This window comes from Lactuca virosa, chromosome 9 (genome assembly GCF_052849685.1).
Source record: "Lactuca virosa cultivar CGN04683 chromosome 9, Lactuca_virosa_CGN04683_v6, whole genome shotgun sequence".
Classification (NCBI taxonomy): Eukaryota; Viridiplantae; Streptophyta; class Magnoliopsida; order Asterales; family Asteraceae; genus Lactuca; species Lactuca virosa.
Genome location: NC_136434.1, coordinates 85,232,346 through 85,252,062, shown reverse-complemented (window position 1 = coordinate 85,252,062; position 19,717 = coordinate 85,232,346).

The window sequence follows — 19,717 nt, the reverse complement described above, 5'->3', positions numbered from 1 at the left end:
AAAAAGAAAGGAGTGTGATGCATGCAATCGACCGTGCCTCAAGTAGGTGTTCCCAAGATACCCATACATAAATGTTAAGTTAAGTTTGTTGTTATATGAATTGCATGCTAAAAGTTAAGCTAGGGTTCTGCTCAGGTTGCATGCTACAGTGTCTGCTTAGGAGAGATTCCTTTATGTATGTTATGTGTATAGGTGCTTTTAGGGTTTATTCTAGTACTGGAAGATTATTCGATAAATGTACTAGGGCGGTACATATTTAGAGTAAATAGCCATAGAGTGCTTGGTTCAGACTTATTGTCTATTCTTCTTTGATGAAGGCCTTATGGTAGAGACATCTATTCTAACGTCTATTTTATTTTGATTATGTACAACCTGCATTTGTAGGACGATTTTCCGACATCAGCGGAGACCTTTCGAGACGTGTGGGAAATAGAATCCTAGGGAATAATAGGAAGTATCTTAGAGTGTGAATACACTGTTACGTGGATAGCCTATATATATGGCCATAGGAAGCGACTTAGGAGTTTGGGATGATTCTTGAAGAAAGTACGGATGAGCGTGGAAGGTAGTATAGGTCCGTACTATTGAAATCATAGGATCCGTACTCGAATCTAGAAAAGTCACAAAGATTATAATGATATTGTAGTATGGATAACGTCATGTTTATGTTTTGACCTTTTGTTATGTTTTTTAGAAGTGTGGCGACTCGTCATGGAGGAGGTTCCGGTTCTGGCTCAGGCTTTGGTTCTGAGTCAAGAGATGTCGAGTTGCATGAGCTAATTGTTGTTGAGGTTATGGAGGACATGCCTATCATGTTGGGCATGATCAAAGAGGGATTGATTGAGATTATGGATGAGCATATGCAGGCTCTTCGGGCGGATCTGACGGCTGGTCAGTTCAGGGCACACAATCTCACCTTCCGAGATTTGATGCTTGTGGGGTTCCTGAGTTCTTCAGGAAGAAGGAACCCATTGCCAACATGCGTTGGATTGTAGATATTGAGTGTGATTTTCGGACTAGATTATGCCCTGACGGGTCGAACACTAGATTTGTTGCTGGTCTGATAAGAGACGAGGCTCGTGATTGGTGGGAGGAGGTAGGCCATGATATTGGAGCAAAGGCCATCAAGGCGATGACATGGAGGGGCTTTGTTACCAGTTTTAGGGCAGAGTTCGTACTTGCTATTGAGGTACATCAGCTGGATAGGGAATTTTAGTTTCTCTAGTAGCTTAAGGAGACTATGGCGGAGATCACCACCGGGTTCAGAGAGAGGTCATTGTTGATTCCACAACATGTTGTAGATGATGAGATGAAGAAGATGAGGTATCATGATATGGCGAGAGGGACATTAAGGAGTTTCTCACTATTTCAAGATGGTAGACTTTGGAGTAGAAGATTGACAGAGCCCGTGAGCTGGAGATTGTGTTGGAGCTTAGAAGTAGCAGAAGGTGCCATAGGTTCAAACTGTAGTTGTTTTAACGAAGAAGTCCATGACCTCTAATTCACGATCTGGAGGCCAGCAGGGCCAGGGCCATTGTGGCAAGTGTAGGAGGTCGCACGAGGGGTCTTGTCATGCGAAGGGAGGTGGTTGCATCAAGTGCGGTAAAAAAGAACACATCAACAGAGATTGCAAGTGGGGGCACTAATATGTTTCCACTACAACCAGTATGGCCACAAGAAGGCCGATTGTCTTAATTTATCTAGTGTAGCGGTATATGCACCCGATCTTGCCACTCTAAGGATTACTAGTGGACGTCAGGGAAAAAATGAGTCCCCTATGGTGAAGAGCGGAGCGTTTCAGTTGACTGGTGAAAAGGCTAGAGAAGCATCTATGTTCTCATTATGATTTGCAAACAACTATTGAATATCAAGAACCCTAGAAGTATGTTACTATTTTCGAAATTATCAAAGGGTTATAGAAATTATATACCTTTTGTTTATTATAGTAAATAAACAATGATTCCTTCCTGATCAAGCTTTAGAAAGAAAGCACCATAAATCTCATGTCTTTAATGGCTCACACCCAAACCATAGCAAGTTGGAGGCTAAAGAGGAAAGAGGATGAGATGAAGGATTTTTGTTTCTACCTCTTATAGAAGGGATGGACGAACTTGTGAACCCTTAGGAGGGTTTATATAGGTGATAGGGAGGCTAAGAATAAGGCAATTTCCTTAGATAAGACTTATCCCTTTTACTTTCCCTCTAAGGCATCCAAGTTTCCTTAGAGCCCAAGAAAAGCTCTAGAAACCATCTAGAAACCCTATAACTAACTAGAATTTCATCCCCCTCTTAGGGAGGTTCTAGAATTGGTCAATGTTCAAATTTTAAACATTGTCACACTTAGTCCTTCCACTTTTAATTAATCTAGTTAATCCCACAATTAATTCCAATTAATTTCTGATTAATTTTTAATTAAATAATATTATTTCTAATTAATATATTATTCCCATAATATATTAATAAAATATTTGTTTTGATTTCTAATTAATTTATTAACCATATAATATATTAATAAATCAGTATCTCGCTCCAAAAAGCATTCCAGTCAATTACTTGGTTTGAGGGCAACCCAAAATGATTTTTCTAATAATTCAAGATATATTAGTTTAGTTATTGGCTTAGACACCTAATCCAACAGTCTTCCACTTGAATACTTCTAAAACTAAATTACAAGTATAACTTCTAAATTAAATAGAAAATGGTGCTTTCTAAAGTAACTGTCGAACTCTGATCCAGTCAGATATTTTTCCATTAGATAAGTGATCAAATATTCTTCCGTTCTTCTAGATATCATATGGATATGAGACATGGATTGAAATGAAACTCATTGTCCAAAATTCTATTTCTCGATCTCCTGATTTATAACGACTGAATTCGGACTACTAATGGAACACATCAATTCAGTCCGGGCTCGGCCAAGCACTTCAGATGTCGACAACAAATTATTGAGGGGTCCAAAGATATCGCTCTTCCCATTAGGGAAAAAGGAACAAATAAACTTTGACTCATATGTTTGTATCTTTTACTCACCAAATCACGCATGGCACTATGTTTTATAACATCACGTTACTGATGCATTTACGTAGCACCAATGCACAACCGACTTGTATATTACAACTCTCATATCTCCATTTTAAGAATATAAGATATTATCGTCTCACAATTACTCGTGATAAAATCCATGAAGTAATTCTTTGAGCGTGGGTTTATCCAATACTTAAAGTCTCCATTTCTAAGTACTCATGAACATTGTACAATCTTATTGCAATGTCTAATCCTTATAGACAATCTATAATTCAATTCATGATAGTCTTATTTCACTACTTACATCCTAAAGTATGAGCGACTGTGGAGCTTCGAATAATCAAATCATTCTGGAAGTAATACATGCAAAGTGAAACACAATAATAAAGTAATTAACTATGGTCTCAAATCTATTGAATATAAATAATATCTATTATTTAATCACCATAATAATTATGACTTTATTCATTGTATAATGTTTCGAGTAATCAAATAATCACTTGAATTCAACATCAGCCATGCCATGTTAGGAACATGCATACTATGCCTCTCCATGGTCATTCCTTTGTGAACAGGTCAATTGGACATTATTCCAATGATGCTCATTTCATAGTTCCAAATTCTTATCACTGTCTAAAATGTATTGGAATTCCAACCTTACATGCATTGACCTTATGTGATGTCGAGGTTTCAAATTCATAGAGACTGAGCCAACGATATTACTGTTGGGTTTTGAGCATTCTAACACTCCTATGGTGTACATGCAACCCTATAAACCTTGGATCTATGTTTTCTCTATTATACATGCAAATATTAACTATTCCAAGGTTTCATCCTAACTAGCATATTATGAAGCACCTATACTACAGAGTTCTAGTTAGATGACATACCTTTTGATGTAGCTTGATGTCTTCAAGCTTTAAGAGCTTAGCCCCACTAGTGTGGAAGCCTCAAATGGAATCACAAATCACCAAAACACCTTGGAAGAACTTGAGAGAATATGTATGCACACTAAAATCGGCCCACTCTTATTTTCACACACTTGTACCAATTTTGTGAGCCAAAAACCCCTTTATATATTATGGATGATTAGGGTTACATCCATGTAAACCCTAATACCCGTGACCTTTCATTTACATAGGATCCATGGGTTAAAAGCTCCATGGACCATCCATGAAAGCTTAGCACAACCTAAATGAACTTGGCCCATTCCATATATATAAGAGTCCATATTTAATTAGTTCTTTTTGATCACTTAACTAATTCTAAATTAATTCTTGATCAATACTAGTTAAATAATATGATTCCATATTAATATATTAGAACTTATAATATATTAATATAAATCATAAATATACTATTCTCAAAAGACTATCCATATAAATTGTGTCGGTGAAGTGCAACCCAAATGGACCATGCCGGGTCGGGTCAAGTACATACCAAATATAGTTATGGACTTAGACATTAATCCAACAGTCTCCCACTTGGATAAGTCTAAAACTATTATTGAGTATGACTTCAAAACCTAACTGGCAATCGTAGCTCTTAAAGCCGCTGTCGAACTCTGACCTTGTCAATGACTTGTCCATTAGATAAGGGATCATATATTCCTCCATTCTAGATATCATATGGACTGAGACATGGATTATAATCATTCTCTCTGTCCATTTGTTGTTTCCCAATTTTTGATTTATGATGACTGACTGATTGAACAAATCAAATCAGTCCTGGCTTGGCCAAGCACTCACATGTGTCATCGCTAAATCATCGAGGGGACCACAGATATCGCTTTTATCCCGAAGGTAAAAGGAATGGATAAACTTCGACTCATATGGCTTGTTCTACTACTTGTTGAATCATACACAAAGGCACGTTTTATAACATCGAGTTACCAATGCGTTTTCATGCAATCAATGTATAACCAACTCATAGTAACAACTCATATCTCTAGGTTTTAAGAATATAAGATATTATCGTCTCATGATCACTCGTGATAAAATCCATGAAGTGATTCAAATGAGCGTGGGTTGAATCCAATACTCAGAACTTATGAGCACTCATGAGTGTTGTAGCACCACTTTGTCCACCAACTTGGACCTCTACAAACCAACCCATGACAGTCTTGATTCATATCTACTTCCAACATATGACCGACTGTGGATGGTTTGAATAACTTAATCATTCAGGAAGAGCGACTTAGTTATTCTGGAAGTCAAAACATGCAAAGTGAAACACAAGAATAAATGAATCAAATATGGTATCAAACCCTATGAATATAAATAAACACTTTTATTTATCACCATACTGATTACTCATTATTCATTGTTTCGGTTTTATCAACTTTATACTTGAATTAAAAACACTAGTTGTCCCATGCTCCAAGCATGTACACTATGTTTTTCTTAAACAATAGCTTTGCCATACACCAAGTATGCACTCTATGTTTGTCTATGATCCTTACTTTGTGAAATAAATCAATTGAACATAATTTCAATGATTCTAATTTCACACTCCCAAATCCTTATCGAAAAATGTGAGAATTTCAAATTCCTATCATTTATCGAAATTTGTTTAGATTTTAAACTTATATGCACTGACCCTCTTGTAATGAATATGTACAAAGTCACAAAGACTTGTCAATAGTCATTATAAGGTATTCCAATGGAGATCAACTCCATGGAAACTAAGTCTCATATTCAAAGTACATTGCTTTGGACATGCTTCTTGCATTAAGTTTTCTAATCTTACACAGATAACTTCCACCTATGGAGACAACTCCATATTCTCATTTTGACTATCACTTCTGAATAAGAGATGCCTCTTTTCAAAATATGTCAATATGGTCCTTCCAAAATTAGCACTATACTTCCAACTGTCCCTGAGAAACCAATCTTTGGTAAACCTCAGATTGTCCTCGACAATTGCTTAATCATTTTAGTCATATCCAATTCTAGACCTTTTCCCTTCTTAATGCCTCTGGGCATTTGGAAAAATTTAGAAATGACAAATATTATAGCACATGCAATCGATCCTGTACCCAAAGCAAATGGTACACGATTCATGATGTCTCACATAAAGACATGATTCTAGACCAGTCTTTTGCTACAATATTTTTTATTTGCCATGTTTTCAAAATTTGACTATGAAGAGGGATGCCGTAATCATAATCGAATTTTGAGAACGCAATATATAGAATTTCCTTAAGTTGAACCAATCCAACATGAAATTCATATATATATTCTTGACTAAGGATGATTAAGGTCTCAATCTACGCCTTTAGAACTGAAATGAAGTATATCCTCTCCCTTAATTATAACAAAACAACTTTTTCAATCCCTGCAGCCTCACGAATTGAAACTTTTGTTTTCTATAATTAACATTGCTAAGTTGCAACACTAACAATAACTATCATGCTCCCACTAACATGATGATTACTAGCATAACACTTATGCTCCCACTAGCTTTGACATATACTCAGAAATCAGCTGGACTTCTAGAAATCAATACTTTATTGACTTTCTTACCAAGGTTCAGATTTCTGATACGAGATGCTTTGATAAAACTTTATCAAAATCATACACCTTTCCTTAGATAGCATGCATGTGTGTCTAAACAATTTCAGAACTATGAAAAGGGATGTCGTAATCATAGTCTCAATTGTTTAGACCTTTTGCCATCTGCTTCAAATCTACTTGGTGGAAGTGTTCCCTCACCATCATTTTCATGAATCGGAGAGAAACCTTATGACCCTTAGATTTTATGGTGTATGTGTTCTTATCCATGTGAATCGTCAAAACCATAGTCGTAAGATAAGGATAATGACAAATCCAAACTCATATGGACTGAACTTATGCAATCTTAACTTCTTGCCACCTGGCAGTACAGGGCCTGCCATTGCTTCCAAGTTGTTATGCAACCAATTGAGAACTTTCAGAACTCCTATGCAAAGCCAACTTTAACTGGAATGGGCACAGAATATGTCAACACGATAGGTTATAAACCTCAAGTCGTGTGCTAGTGAAGAACCTCAGGTTTTATTCTTGATTAGTTCTTGAAATTCTTTTAAGGATCTTTAAGACTCCCACTATCCTCTTTACATATAAGACTATCTTGCCAAATATTCAAGAGATAGTGCGGATTCTTTATCAAGACAAACACTTCACACAATTGGCCTTAGTTGGTCTTTGTTTTATCCAAAACATCACAACTTACCAATTTCAAATGTACAAGAGTAGGACACTTTTACTCTTACATTTGACAAGTGTTTTAAACCTTTCTTTAAGATATGTCACTCAAGTTACAATCTTGGAGTATGACTCTAAGAATTGTTTTGGAACGAAGTATGACTCATCTTCCTGATCTAACCATTTCAACAATTCATGACTCCTCTTATTAGTCATAAGAATGCACTAAGATGACCTTTAGAGGACTAATTGTGATATGATTTCTAAATCATTAAGATGATCACAAACATGATACTAAAGTACTCTCCCATCTTTTCAGATTTGAGAAACTTTTATCTTTCTGCCTAATTTGATTCTTCCCATTCGTTCTGCCATACATTGAGACTTTTCCAATGTTTCAGAATTATACTTAAATTTGTAAGTATAACCATATTTACTAAACTTTAGTAAATCAAATAGTCTTAACGAGCTTTGTGGTGGACATGACCAGTGCACAAGAATGTGTACTCGATCCCTTTAGTCCTTCACTTGACTCACACATCCATGTGAACAAGTAATTAGTCTTGATTTTCCAATGCTTGAAAGTTCTCATTCATCATACTATTCAACTTGCATGATTCCAAGTTTCAGTCCAATTGAAACTTGGGTGATGAGGAACTTTCCTGATTTGGTAAATTTAGACACTACCACAAATGAAAGAATCAAATCCATTTTCCAATATTGCTGTCAGTGGAATCATATAAGCAACAATTTTCCACAAATGCCATTGTAAGGATACTTCAAATAAATAAAATTAAACAATTTTCTTTTATTTTAAAACTTTGCGGAAAAACTTATCCTTACAATCCACATGGAAAATTGTTGTTATCTATTCCTTAGCAATATATCATAACTTCTTAAGCAACTGCTCAAAATTCTGATGCGATCGAAATCCACCTTCGCGATCAGAATCAACATATACTTCCTTTAAGATTTCTCTCTATTCTTTGATTCTTAAAACATCAACATGTGACCCAGTCACATCATGTAATGAGGATCTCAAAATAGAACTTAACAGAGTTAGATAATGGGCTCTACCTGATGTAGAGTCAAACTTATTGACTTTACCATCCTTAGGTAAATTTGGCAGCTTTACAATCAACGCCCCTTCCTTTGGCAAAATAAACATATGGACCCTTTGGTAATGGGACTATCTCAGACTTAGCCTTTCTCTTTACCATTTGGTCAACCGGGTTGACTATGGCCAATCCCTTTCCATTGGGAAGAGAATGTTTTTTCTGGATTTCCAGTGTCACCATTGTCACTGTCCATAAAGTTTTTGGGAAGTTGATCTTCTAATCAAATTTGCTTTACTATCGTTCCAAATCATTGCTGATTCAGCAGCACCAAGCAAATAGATATGATCATTAAGGTTCATGTCATAGTCTGTTTCATAGTAGTCCCAAAGGAACTCACTATGTGACTTAGAAAGTGATTGAACATCCAACTTTCTCAAGACTTTGACACCCAACTCTCCCGGCTTGTCAATATGTGACTTCATCTCTAAGATGTGATCACACATAGACCTTGCTTGCCATTAGGGCTTGAGTGACCTTGAACTTGTGGGTTAGGGAGAATAATTGGAGGAGGTGGAGGAAGAGAAGTATGACTTCCATGAGCCAAACTCGGGAAGTCATATTCATTAGGAAAGCTTGGTTTGGGAAGATCATTGTTGTCTAAACCAGACATCAAGAATGGGAGAAATTCACGTAAAGTTGATTTAAGTCCTTAATATAACACCCAATATGATATATTAAGGCTAGGACCCAACAAACTATTTTATAACTTGGAAGAGGGATGCCGTAATCCAAGCTATAAAATATTTGAAGGTAGGTGAATGACGATTCACCAATTTCCACCAAGATAAACGAAATGTATTATTAGGTTTTAATTGGTTTTGAAACTCCTAGATTCTTTTGAGATTCATTGAACTTTTCAATGGCATGTTTCAATCTCGAGTGTGCCCTTCAGGTTTTGTGACTGGGATGCCGAGGATCACAAAACAAGGTGTGAAGTAACCATGCAAATATACTTGGTACCCTTAATATTTACCCCTCAATCGATGTGCCGGTTAACCACACACGCTCCAACGATACTATGATAAACATTAAGTTACCCTTTGCCTACCTTGTTAAGTCCAGGTTAGTGTGTCGGTTAACCAGACACGCTCCACTAACAGCTTAAACAAAGTGCAAAGTGTAATTTCATGGATTAGCACCTTATTCACATTTTCCTAAGTAACTAAGATTGAGAATTTATAAGTGTTTAGTTACTTAGTATTTATCATTATACTTATAATGAAGGGAGAATTATAGTCCTTGTCCTACCTGTTCGGCTAACGACCCTCCACCGGTCAAGGAAGCGGTGAGTGAGAGTGGACACCCATTAAACTGCCATTTTATAGGAAGTAACCTTATACCCTCCCTTATAGACCGGCTTCGTGAATGAGGCCTACTAATGGTAAGACGACTTGCTCTTATACATATAATATATTAAACTTTTAATATTATAATAGTATAAGGGTATATTTTAGACATTTAAAATACTTGGTGGTTTAATCTATTAATTAAACTAGACTTTTAATTTAATTAAACTCAAACCATATATTTATGGAATAATAATACTCTTTTAATTAAACGCTTTAATTAACTATTAATAAAGTCCATAAGAGTTAATTTGAACTATTCAACAAAACATCATAATTCCAATTATTAAACTCAAAATTAAAACCATTTAATTAATTGTTTAAGTTATGAACCCAAGAGTTTTAGAATTCAATTCTTTTTTTCATAAAAAACTTTTCTCAAATTCCAAAACTTGAGGGCAAGTTTTGTAATTCTTGAAAACCTTTGGATTCCATAACTTATCAAATTAATGGTGTTTTATGATGAAACTTTCCATGTTCCATAACTTAAGAACAAGTTATGGAATTCTTTAAAACATTAACACAAAATTTTGTAACTCCATAAAAACTTTGAATCAAATTTTTTTTAAAAAAAAAAAAGCTTTCATATCCATAACTTATGGAAGTTTCAAAAACCCTTAAGATCACAACTTAAAAAAAAAAAAACTTTTGAGCTCCAAAATTTTATGACAAAATATGTAACTCCTTAAAACATTTAGATCAAACTTTTAAAACTAATAAAATAATCATATCATTTTATCTTTTACTAAATTTGACCTAATTCAACTCATATAACAAATGATTCAAATTTTACAAATAATTCGTTTTTCACAAAACAAGTAATTATCTTAAAATTTGACAAACGTTATGTTTTTTTTCCTTTTTTTTTCCGACTTGAAAATAAAACATTTGCATCAATATAACAGAAAACAACCCATGGCTTTGATACCACTGTTGGGTTTTGAGCATTCTAACACTCCTATGGTGTACATGCAACCCTATAAACCTTGGATCGATGTTTTCTCTATTATACATGCAAATATTAACTATTCTAAGGTTTAATCCTAACTAGCATATTATGAAGCACCTATACTACAAAGTTCTAGTTAGATGACATACCTTTTGATGTAGCTTGATGTCTTCAAGCTTTAAGAGCTTAGCCCCAATAGTGTGGAAGCCTCAAATGGAATCACAAATCACCAAAACACCTTGGAAGAACTTGAGAGAATATGTATGCACACTAAAATCGGCCCACTCTTATTTTCACACACTTGTACCAATTTTGTGAGCCAAGGACCCCTTTATATATTATGGAGGATTAGGGTTACATCCATGTAAACCCTAATACCCATGACCTTTCATTTACATAGGATCCATGGGTTAAAAGCTCCATGGACCATCCATGAAAGCTTAGCCCAACCTAAATGAACTTGGCCCATTCCATATATATAAGAGTTCATATTTAATTAGTTCTTTTTGATCACTTAATTAATTCTAAATTAATTCTTGATCAATACTAATTAAATAATATGATTCCATATTAATATATTAGAACTTAGAATATATTAATATAAATCATAAATATACTATTCTCAAAAGACTATCCATATAAATTGTGTCGGTGAAGTCCAACCCAAATGGACCATGCCGGGTCGGGTCAAGTACATACCAAATATAGTTATGGACTTAGACATTAATCCAACAATTACAAAATGTTCCATTGGAACTTTGTTACTAGAAACAATTCCACGATAATGAAGGTTCAAATTCAAGGTATACTCCTTGCACACTTCTCTTACATTAACATTTCCAAATCAACTCCTATTATGGAAACTGTAAAATCATGTTTCACATTGTTCCCATTTCGAGTTGGTGATCAAAGGACTGGGTATTAGCAGGTTTCGGACCCTCGAGGAGTTGGGTTCTGGACTCAGTTGGAGTGGTTAAGGTATTTCGGATAGTTCGGGTATTCGGTTTGTGTTTCAGAATCAAAGGGGCATTTTGGTAATTTCTCAGCTCGGGTTTTTATGGAAAGCGGATGTTCGTTCGGGATACCTTATGGTGAATATGAATTGGTATCAGTATTGAGCGTCTCGGTACCTTTATATGGATATAAGGATCGTCGGAATCGGGTTTATAACAAAGGAGTTATGATCTTCAGAGTATTTAGGGTTAAGGGGTTGAGAAGTATGTGGGGCGTACAACAAGGTGCGCTTAGCGTACAAGCAGTGAAGCGAGTATGCGGGGCGTACCAAGTGGTACACTTAGCGTACTCATGCGAAGGCATTGGTCGGGACTCCGAAGGTGTACGCTGGGCGTACAGAAGTGTACGCGAGGCGTACAGTCAGAACTTGAAAACCCTAATTTTCGGGGTTGGCCACTATTTAAGCAATCTTATGGACATGAAACCCTAGTTTTATCAGCCTTCTTGTCCCCCTTACCCTACACTCGAACCATAATTCCATGATTGTGTGTTTTGAGCCTAGAAGGTCATTGTAAGGTGGATTTTGGTGCTTTGAAGGAAGGTGGTCATCATTGAAGCTTCACTAGAGGGGTGAAGGCTTATAGATCCCGAATCTCGTCAGCATTTGGCACTCATTTAAGGTATAAAGTCTTGAACTTTATGTTTCTTAGCTTAGATCTCTTTTGGTTTGGGTTTATGAACCTTTTTGGTTCTATTGATGAGATCTTATGAGTTTATATTGTTTCTGGAGCTTAGAGTTGCCACTCTTAGTGTTTCTTTGGTCCTTGAGTCATAAAGTTGCCATCTTTGGGGTCTAAATCCATCCATGCATGAGTTAGAACCGTTTCCATGATAATAGAGTGTTATATTTTGAGTATGGGTTCATTTGGGACATGCAAAGTCACCAAGTCAGTGACTTTATGTGTTTAGACGTTATTTGGGACTCAAATCTGTGGTTTGGACTTATGGGCTAACCATTAAGTGCTTAATGGCAAAAGTGGGATTAAGAAGGGAGTACGTTTGGCGTACAAGCCATTAAGCGAGTACACACAGCATACTGTTGAGTACGCCCTGCGTACTCAGTCAGATTGGACTTCGCAATTGTGGGCCTTGCGTTGGGCCATTTCTTGGACTTAGTTATTGTGGGCCTTCATGGGCCATCTGGAAATAGGTTTTTGGACCATGGAAATTATTGGGCTTTAGGAGAAGGCCCATTGGAGAGGGTTGGGCCCAATTTGTGAAATTGGGCCATAAGTGGGCCATAATTGGGATTTGGATGATTATGGGCTAATGGGTCATCGGAATGCCAGGTGTTTTGGACTAGAAAGGTGGTTGGACCTTAAGGTAAGGCCCATGTAGAGGTTTGGGCCCAATTTGGAAAATAGGGCCATTGATTGATTAATTGGCCTTTGGGCCTTTCAGATTACAGTTTGGGACATAGTTTTGGTCAAGGCTAGGTTAGGGGTAAAATGGTATTTTTTTACCCCATGTTTGAAGTTATGATTATGGATTAGAACCCAATTCTAAATTAGGTATTGTTTTATTATTGGTAGTTGAGGATCTGTCAGCCAGCAGCCAAGGGTTTTCTGTATGTTTAAGCAGTGTGAGGTGAGTCTTCTCACTATATCCATGGGTCGAAGGCACCAATGCCGGCTCATTATGTGTTATGTGGTATGCTAGTTGTCTTTGTGATACTTGCATGGAAGACCCCAGGGGGAGCCCATGGCAATTGGATGTCAGACCATGAGGGAAAGCCCATGACATTCCAGGTAAAGACCCAGGGGGAGCCCATGGCATGATAGATAAAGACCATGGGGGAGCCCATCGCACCTATATGAATGTACGTGATAATCTGTGATTGTATGCGGTATGGTGTTTTGGGGAACTCACTAAGCTTTGTATGTCATATACCCTAGCTTGTGCATAATATGGCATAAATGATGGATTCGTTTGCCAAGCAAACTGAATATAAATCATTTTATCTAGCTCAAACTTATGTGTTAGGTCCTTTTGAGGTTAGCTCAAATGGCTCCATGTGATAATGCCAAGAATCCTCTAAAAAACCTTGTATCTTGATCTCTTTGAAGATATTGTCTGCATATGCAAAAGAATTTAAAACTTTAACCTCTATATATTTTACATTCCAAGAACGCATCTTGTTATTTCTAAGCCTTTCATTTTAGAAAAACTTTATGAGTCAAGGCGAAAGAGCCTTTTATAGTCAGAATGTAGTAATAGTTTTATTAAGGAAACCTCCAAGCTAAACTAACTAGATATATTCAACTAGATGTTTATTAAGGAAGACAAATTTTCTTGAAATCTATTTGTAATTTCTCATATTAAGAATATGTAGTAACATTTTATAATATCCATACTGATCTAATCATAACTACAACTCTCGTTGATATTCTCGAAATATGTTTATTTTATAAATTTGTTTAGGTTTTAGAAATATATGTAGGTTTTGGAATTGCAAAAAATTAGATTTTGATTTTCCATTGTTTTTCTTGAATTTTCATTTTAGAAAATTAGTTTCAAAAATATATTTTGTATTTTAACAATGTATTTCAAAAATAGTTTTTGTATTTTATAAGTATGTTTGCAACTATGTTGGATGATTCAACAGGTCGTACTAGAGCCATGCTATTAGTGAAGAAAAAAATGTGAATTTGGTGGGTAAAGAACGATAAAATATGTGTGAAGATGGTTGAAATGACGGTGGTATTGGTGGTCATGGTCATGATGGAGGTGGAGAGTCACGTAAGAAGGGATATGAAGGGATATGATGGAGTCGATGGGAGGGTATGGTGGGACTTGTTGTATAATACTAATATAAGTTGTAAATAAGTAAAATAAATATATAAAAGATAACAAATAAGGTATGCATGTCATTTCACATGGACTATCTATATCAAAAAAAATTAAAAACATCAAATATTTAATTTTTTGTAAAACACTGAGACGATGATTTAGTTCTTAATATATAATAGAGTAAATTACAATAATGATCCTAGTGTTTTTGGGTAATTTATGTGTCTGATACCTAGCATTTTTTTTAATGTGGGCAATATTTACGATATATTTTTGTTATGTGTTTGGCATTTGCTGACATAAAAAGACTACGTTACCTTTAAGTTCTTTTCTAATTTAATTATTGTTTTTCTATCATTTATAATTAATTATAATTAAAATAAGCCGGCATTATTTTTCAATTATCTTAATGAAATTGTTGTCTTCTTCCCCAAGGCACCATCACCGACCAATATCACGGTTACTATCTCTGGCCAATAGAAAATACCCAACTCCACCAAAAAATCAAATATTCCGGTAGTAATATAACTAAGGGCGTGTTTGGAATAAAACTCCTTATTGATTTTTTATAAAAACCAGGAATCCCTGACTTTTTGAAATAATCATTTTTTTCACAAAAATGTTAGTGTTTTCCAAACATCTTTTAATTTATTGACTTTTTAAAAATTAATAAATCAATAACTCATCTTAAAAAGCACTCACAAAAACCCCCTAAAACGAAATTTATAAAAAACATCCATAGAAAATGGACATATTAAAAATATCCAAAAACAATTTAACAATCATTACTTAATTATGAAGAGATCCCAAAACCAATCTGATAAAAATATTGGATTTTTATTAAAAAAAATAGTCTAATTTTAGTGACAAAATCGACGTAATTAAGAACGGAAACATTTTTAGATTTGAATAAACTAGAACCATTTTAACCCACCAATGATCATTTTGCAAAACTTAGAAAGATTAAAACAAAACCAAACGAAAGATGAAATTTACAACATTTGAAGACTTTGGTTCCTTTTGTCAATTACAAAGTTGACGAAGATGCACTAAAACTGCAAGTAGAAGTCCTCTATAATATATCAAAGCAAGAGTAGAACCATTAGTAGATGTAGTATTTCACTTGTATAAGGGAAAAGCCCATCTCATTCTCAGCTCTTGGAAGAGAAAAAGAGAAGAAGTTTTTGGCCAAAAAAAACTAGCTCGTTTTCATGTCTCATGCATTTCTTTTATACCAACATTTAATGCAAAAGCAAGACTTAAAATAATGACAGCATGGGGCTTCTTACAGGCATGGTCTAAGCATTAAACAAATGAAAAGGCGATCTCAAGCCTTGTCTCCATATTTTCAGACATTAAGCTTTAAGGAGACAAATTTCAATTGTTCATTACTTTATGCATAACTAGCTAGTTTGATGGAAACTTAATGGTTACTCAAAGTGACCAAGAAGTTGTACACAATATTAATATTCATACCATACGATATTAAGCTAGTTTTTTTTCCTTTATTATTATTTCCTAGAAATAGTAATTCACAATATGTTAGAAAAATATTATTTCCAAATGTAATGCCCATAGTTTCGGGCAAGTCAATTTAGAGATAATAAGCGTTAAAAATGACTTTTTGATAGAATATTATTTAGGACAAATCATCTTAACGAAAGTTATAGTATACGTGACAATGATTCCGTACATATAAAGAACGCTGAAATCAGACTTCGTATGAAGAAGTTATCATTCTTTGAAGTTTCACGATTAAACCGACACGACTCTACGTATCGTAAAAAGTGAATTTTTGATAAATTATTTTTTATCCTGATAAATCTAAAAAAAGTCATAGTAGTCATTAAACCGAAAGCATGCATATAGAGAACGTCCAAATCTGACTTCACAAGAGAAAGTTATGATTTTTCGAAGTTTCAGCACTGTAGTGCGGGCACATAAATCAAAATTCAAATCTGGTGATTGTTAGCTGAAACAATCTAAACGAGAATTGAAGATCCTGTAAATATGAACCTGTCAATATAAAGACAGTCGAGAACGGAATCTGTATATAGGAGTTATACTTTCTGCACCGATTCTTAACAACCTAAGCCTATAAATAATATAATTTTTATGGAGTGAGAATTAGTTGTTGAGGTCCAAAGGAAAGTTTTGGATATCGTTGAGAGATTTTCGAGGATATAAAGAGCTTCCAAAAAAGAGCTCATATGACGAAGTTACAACATTTTGAAAATTTGTAAAATTGTGCACGCGAAGTGCGGTGCGCGTAATGACGTGACACCACGAGAGGGCGCCATGTGGCATGGTTAGGAGTCGATTTCCTTTGAGAGACATATCGATGTGGCTTCATGATATTTTGACATGTGTCACCATGGGAACGTGACACGTGCCACCTTTTAGAAGATGTGTATGTGGACCACCGATATCACGACACGTGGTACGAGCCGGGATGAGCAACGTCGCAGAATCACACGACACACACCCAGATGCACGACACACACTTGGAAAAATCACCTATAAATAGTATGTGGCATATAAGGTCCTCACATATTACCCCTAGAGCCTCTCTCTCTCTCTCTCTCTCGACAGTTCTTCATTTTTTTACCTTATTTCCTTCATTTTTAGCATGCGACGAAGCCCTATGACACCCCTGAGTGCTCAGCTAGTTTTAATCTTCAAGTAGGAGTTCTCGAGTCAGTGTTCTGCCTGTTTAGATCCTGGTTTTCATCAAGAGTACTCTGTAAGTGAGCTACACTTACTCTGTTTTCGTATAATTTGTGATTATAGTTATAATTCGTTACTAGGAACTTATAATTAAGATTTATCAACAATTCAAATCCATTACTGATTGATCTACTTACGGGAGAGGTGACTAGAATAGTCATGTCGACTTGGTTGTTGGATTTCAAAAAGGATATACGTCGAAATGGTCCTGCCTCCCGACTCTCCTACCTGGTTGATCCTTACTTGAAAGATCTTGATGTAGATTTTGTGATTGTTGAGGAATCTAAGTCCTTACGATAATAAGTTCCATGAAATTTGAAATTAGACTAAGACTTAGTGTTATGTACATCTAGGTCTTTTGGAAAAGGTGTAAGGCAAAGCTCTTCCCGATTCACCAATCAACATACATTTTGTCAGGTGAGTGCATAGTTACTTTCATCTTACACATAGATATGAAGTATCTAAATAATTAAATGCTATATGTTCTTATGTGCAAAAATGTTCTATGTTAGATGAAATATTATAAGATGATTTTATATTATTTACCTTCTTACCTATAATGTATTGGGTAGAAATAGGTAATGAGGGTTGAATAGAATAGAGATAGAGATAGGTGAGGAAGATGAAAACAATAACAGGCCTTAACTTACTAGTACTATTGTACTAGGCGATGACATCATCTAGAAGAGTATAGATGACAACCAGACTATTCTAGGCAGTCAAGTGGAACGCTACCGGGCTCGCAACCTGTATATGTTTTGAACTATGTGTTCACTAGGTGTACTCTAAAACCTATTGAGATGTATTATGGGAGGATTTCCTAAAATACTATTGTCAATAAAGAAGATGGTCCCTAGGATAAATCCTTATTAATAAATATAGAAGAAAACCTACTTACTAGTATCATGGAGGAATCATTGAACTAGTACTGTCAACATAGATGATCCTTACGATAGATCCTTAAGAATAAAGAAGATAATGGGGATGGGAAATTGGGTTAATTGTTTGATAATTAAACATATTAACTATATTATTGTAGGTTGAAAGCCCTATGTACTCACCAGGTTTTCCAACCTGGCCCACTCAGTTTATTTGAATCAAAGGTTATTATATAAAGATACTGGGATAATGATGTATGAGAGATTCAAGGAGATGTAAACCTTTAGAATATTGAGACATTGTAAGTCTCCGTTTATGCTTATGTTTCTGTATTGACGATGACATCCAGAGTTTTATAAATAAAACATGTTTCTTTGAAAATGATTTGATAATAATATTATCATGTTTTTGGGACAAATTTCGCATAATTAATCTTTTTAAAAGAATACTCTTATTTAATAAGCATAAACAAATCGGTCTTTTCTAGCCGTAAAAATGAGGATGTCACACATAAAATAATGTTTTTCCAATTAAATACAAGTGTTTATTATATTTATTAATAATCAAATTATACTAATAAATAATCAATTAGTAGTAACTTGATATAAGGTGTGACCTTATAGGATCATATGCTATTAGAAATATCATTCTATAATGACTATTGGGCATGCAAGAACTTTCAATATACCACTTGCACAAGACTGATATTAGATTGATATAGACAGTGGTGAACATCTACAAACATTCCAATACCCCCAATAACACAAGACGAAGAATGTCATTCATCAACATCTAATTACCAACAGCTAAAAGCTTTAGTTGATGTATAAGGAAAGTTTATCAGTTATCTCGTTGTTAGTGACATCATGTTGAACATGATACTTTGATCGCAATCAATCTGATTTGCAGTTCACCTTTAGGTAACACATAGTAAATGTCTAGCTCTCAACACATAAGAGGAACAAATACCATCTTGAATACATAAACCTCGTGCACATTTTATACCATACTCAAAAATGGATTTTATAATTGCCCATTTAAGGATCAACAGTCGACCATATCTAAGCACAACACTACATATACGTAAGTCCTACTATGTATCTTAGGTGTTAAGGATACAAAGATAGTACCTTTTGATCAAGTATCACTCACGACAACAACCTATAAGGTGACTTTGATGCGGGTCTATCTAGTACCAGTTCTCTAACAAGTACCTATGAATTTTTGTTAGAACCACTTGCCTACTTTCATCTGATGAGAGTTAACCAATCCAATTCATATTAGTCTTACTTCATAATTGCTCCCATAATTATAACCAAATATGAATTCTTAGAATAATGCGATTATTCATTGATTAAACATTTTAATATAGAACATAACAAGTATTGATGTGATGATCATATCCTAATATATCAAAACAATATAATAGTTATTGTCTTAATGTTCTAATATCCAAATACTAAATTCAAATAAAAATCTCATTTCTAGAATAATGAATTCTTATAGCCGAATTGTGACCATTAATACTTAGTTTAATAAAAATACTTTATTAATGAGTCTTACTAAATTTAATTTGTGTGAATTATGTGAATACTATCATCTCCAGATTTGACTTTACTCTAAGTATAGTTAAATATCTTGGAGAATATGTTTGGTGTTACGATGTGACAGAGTCTCTTAGCTTGA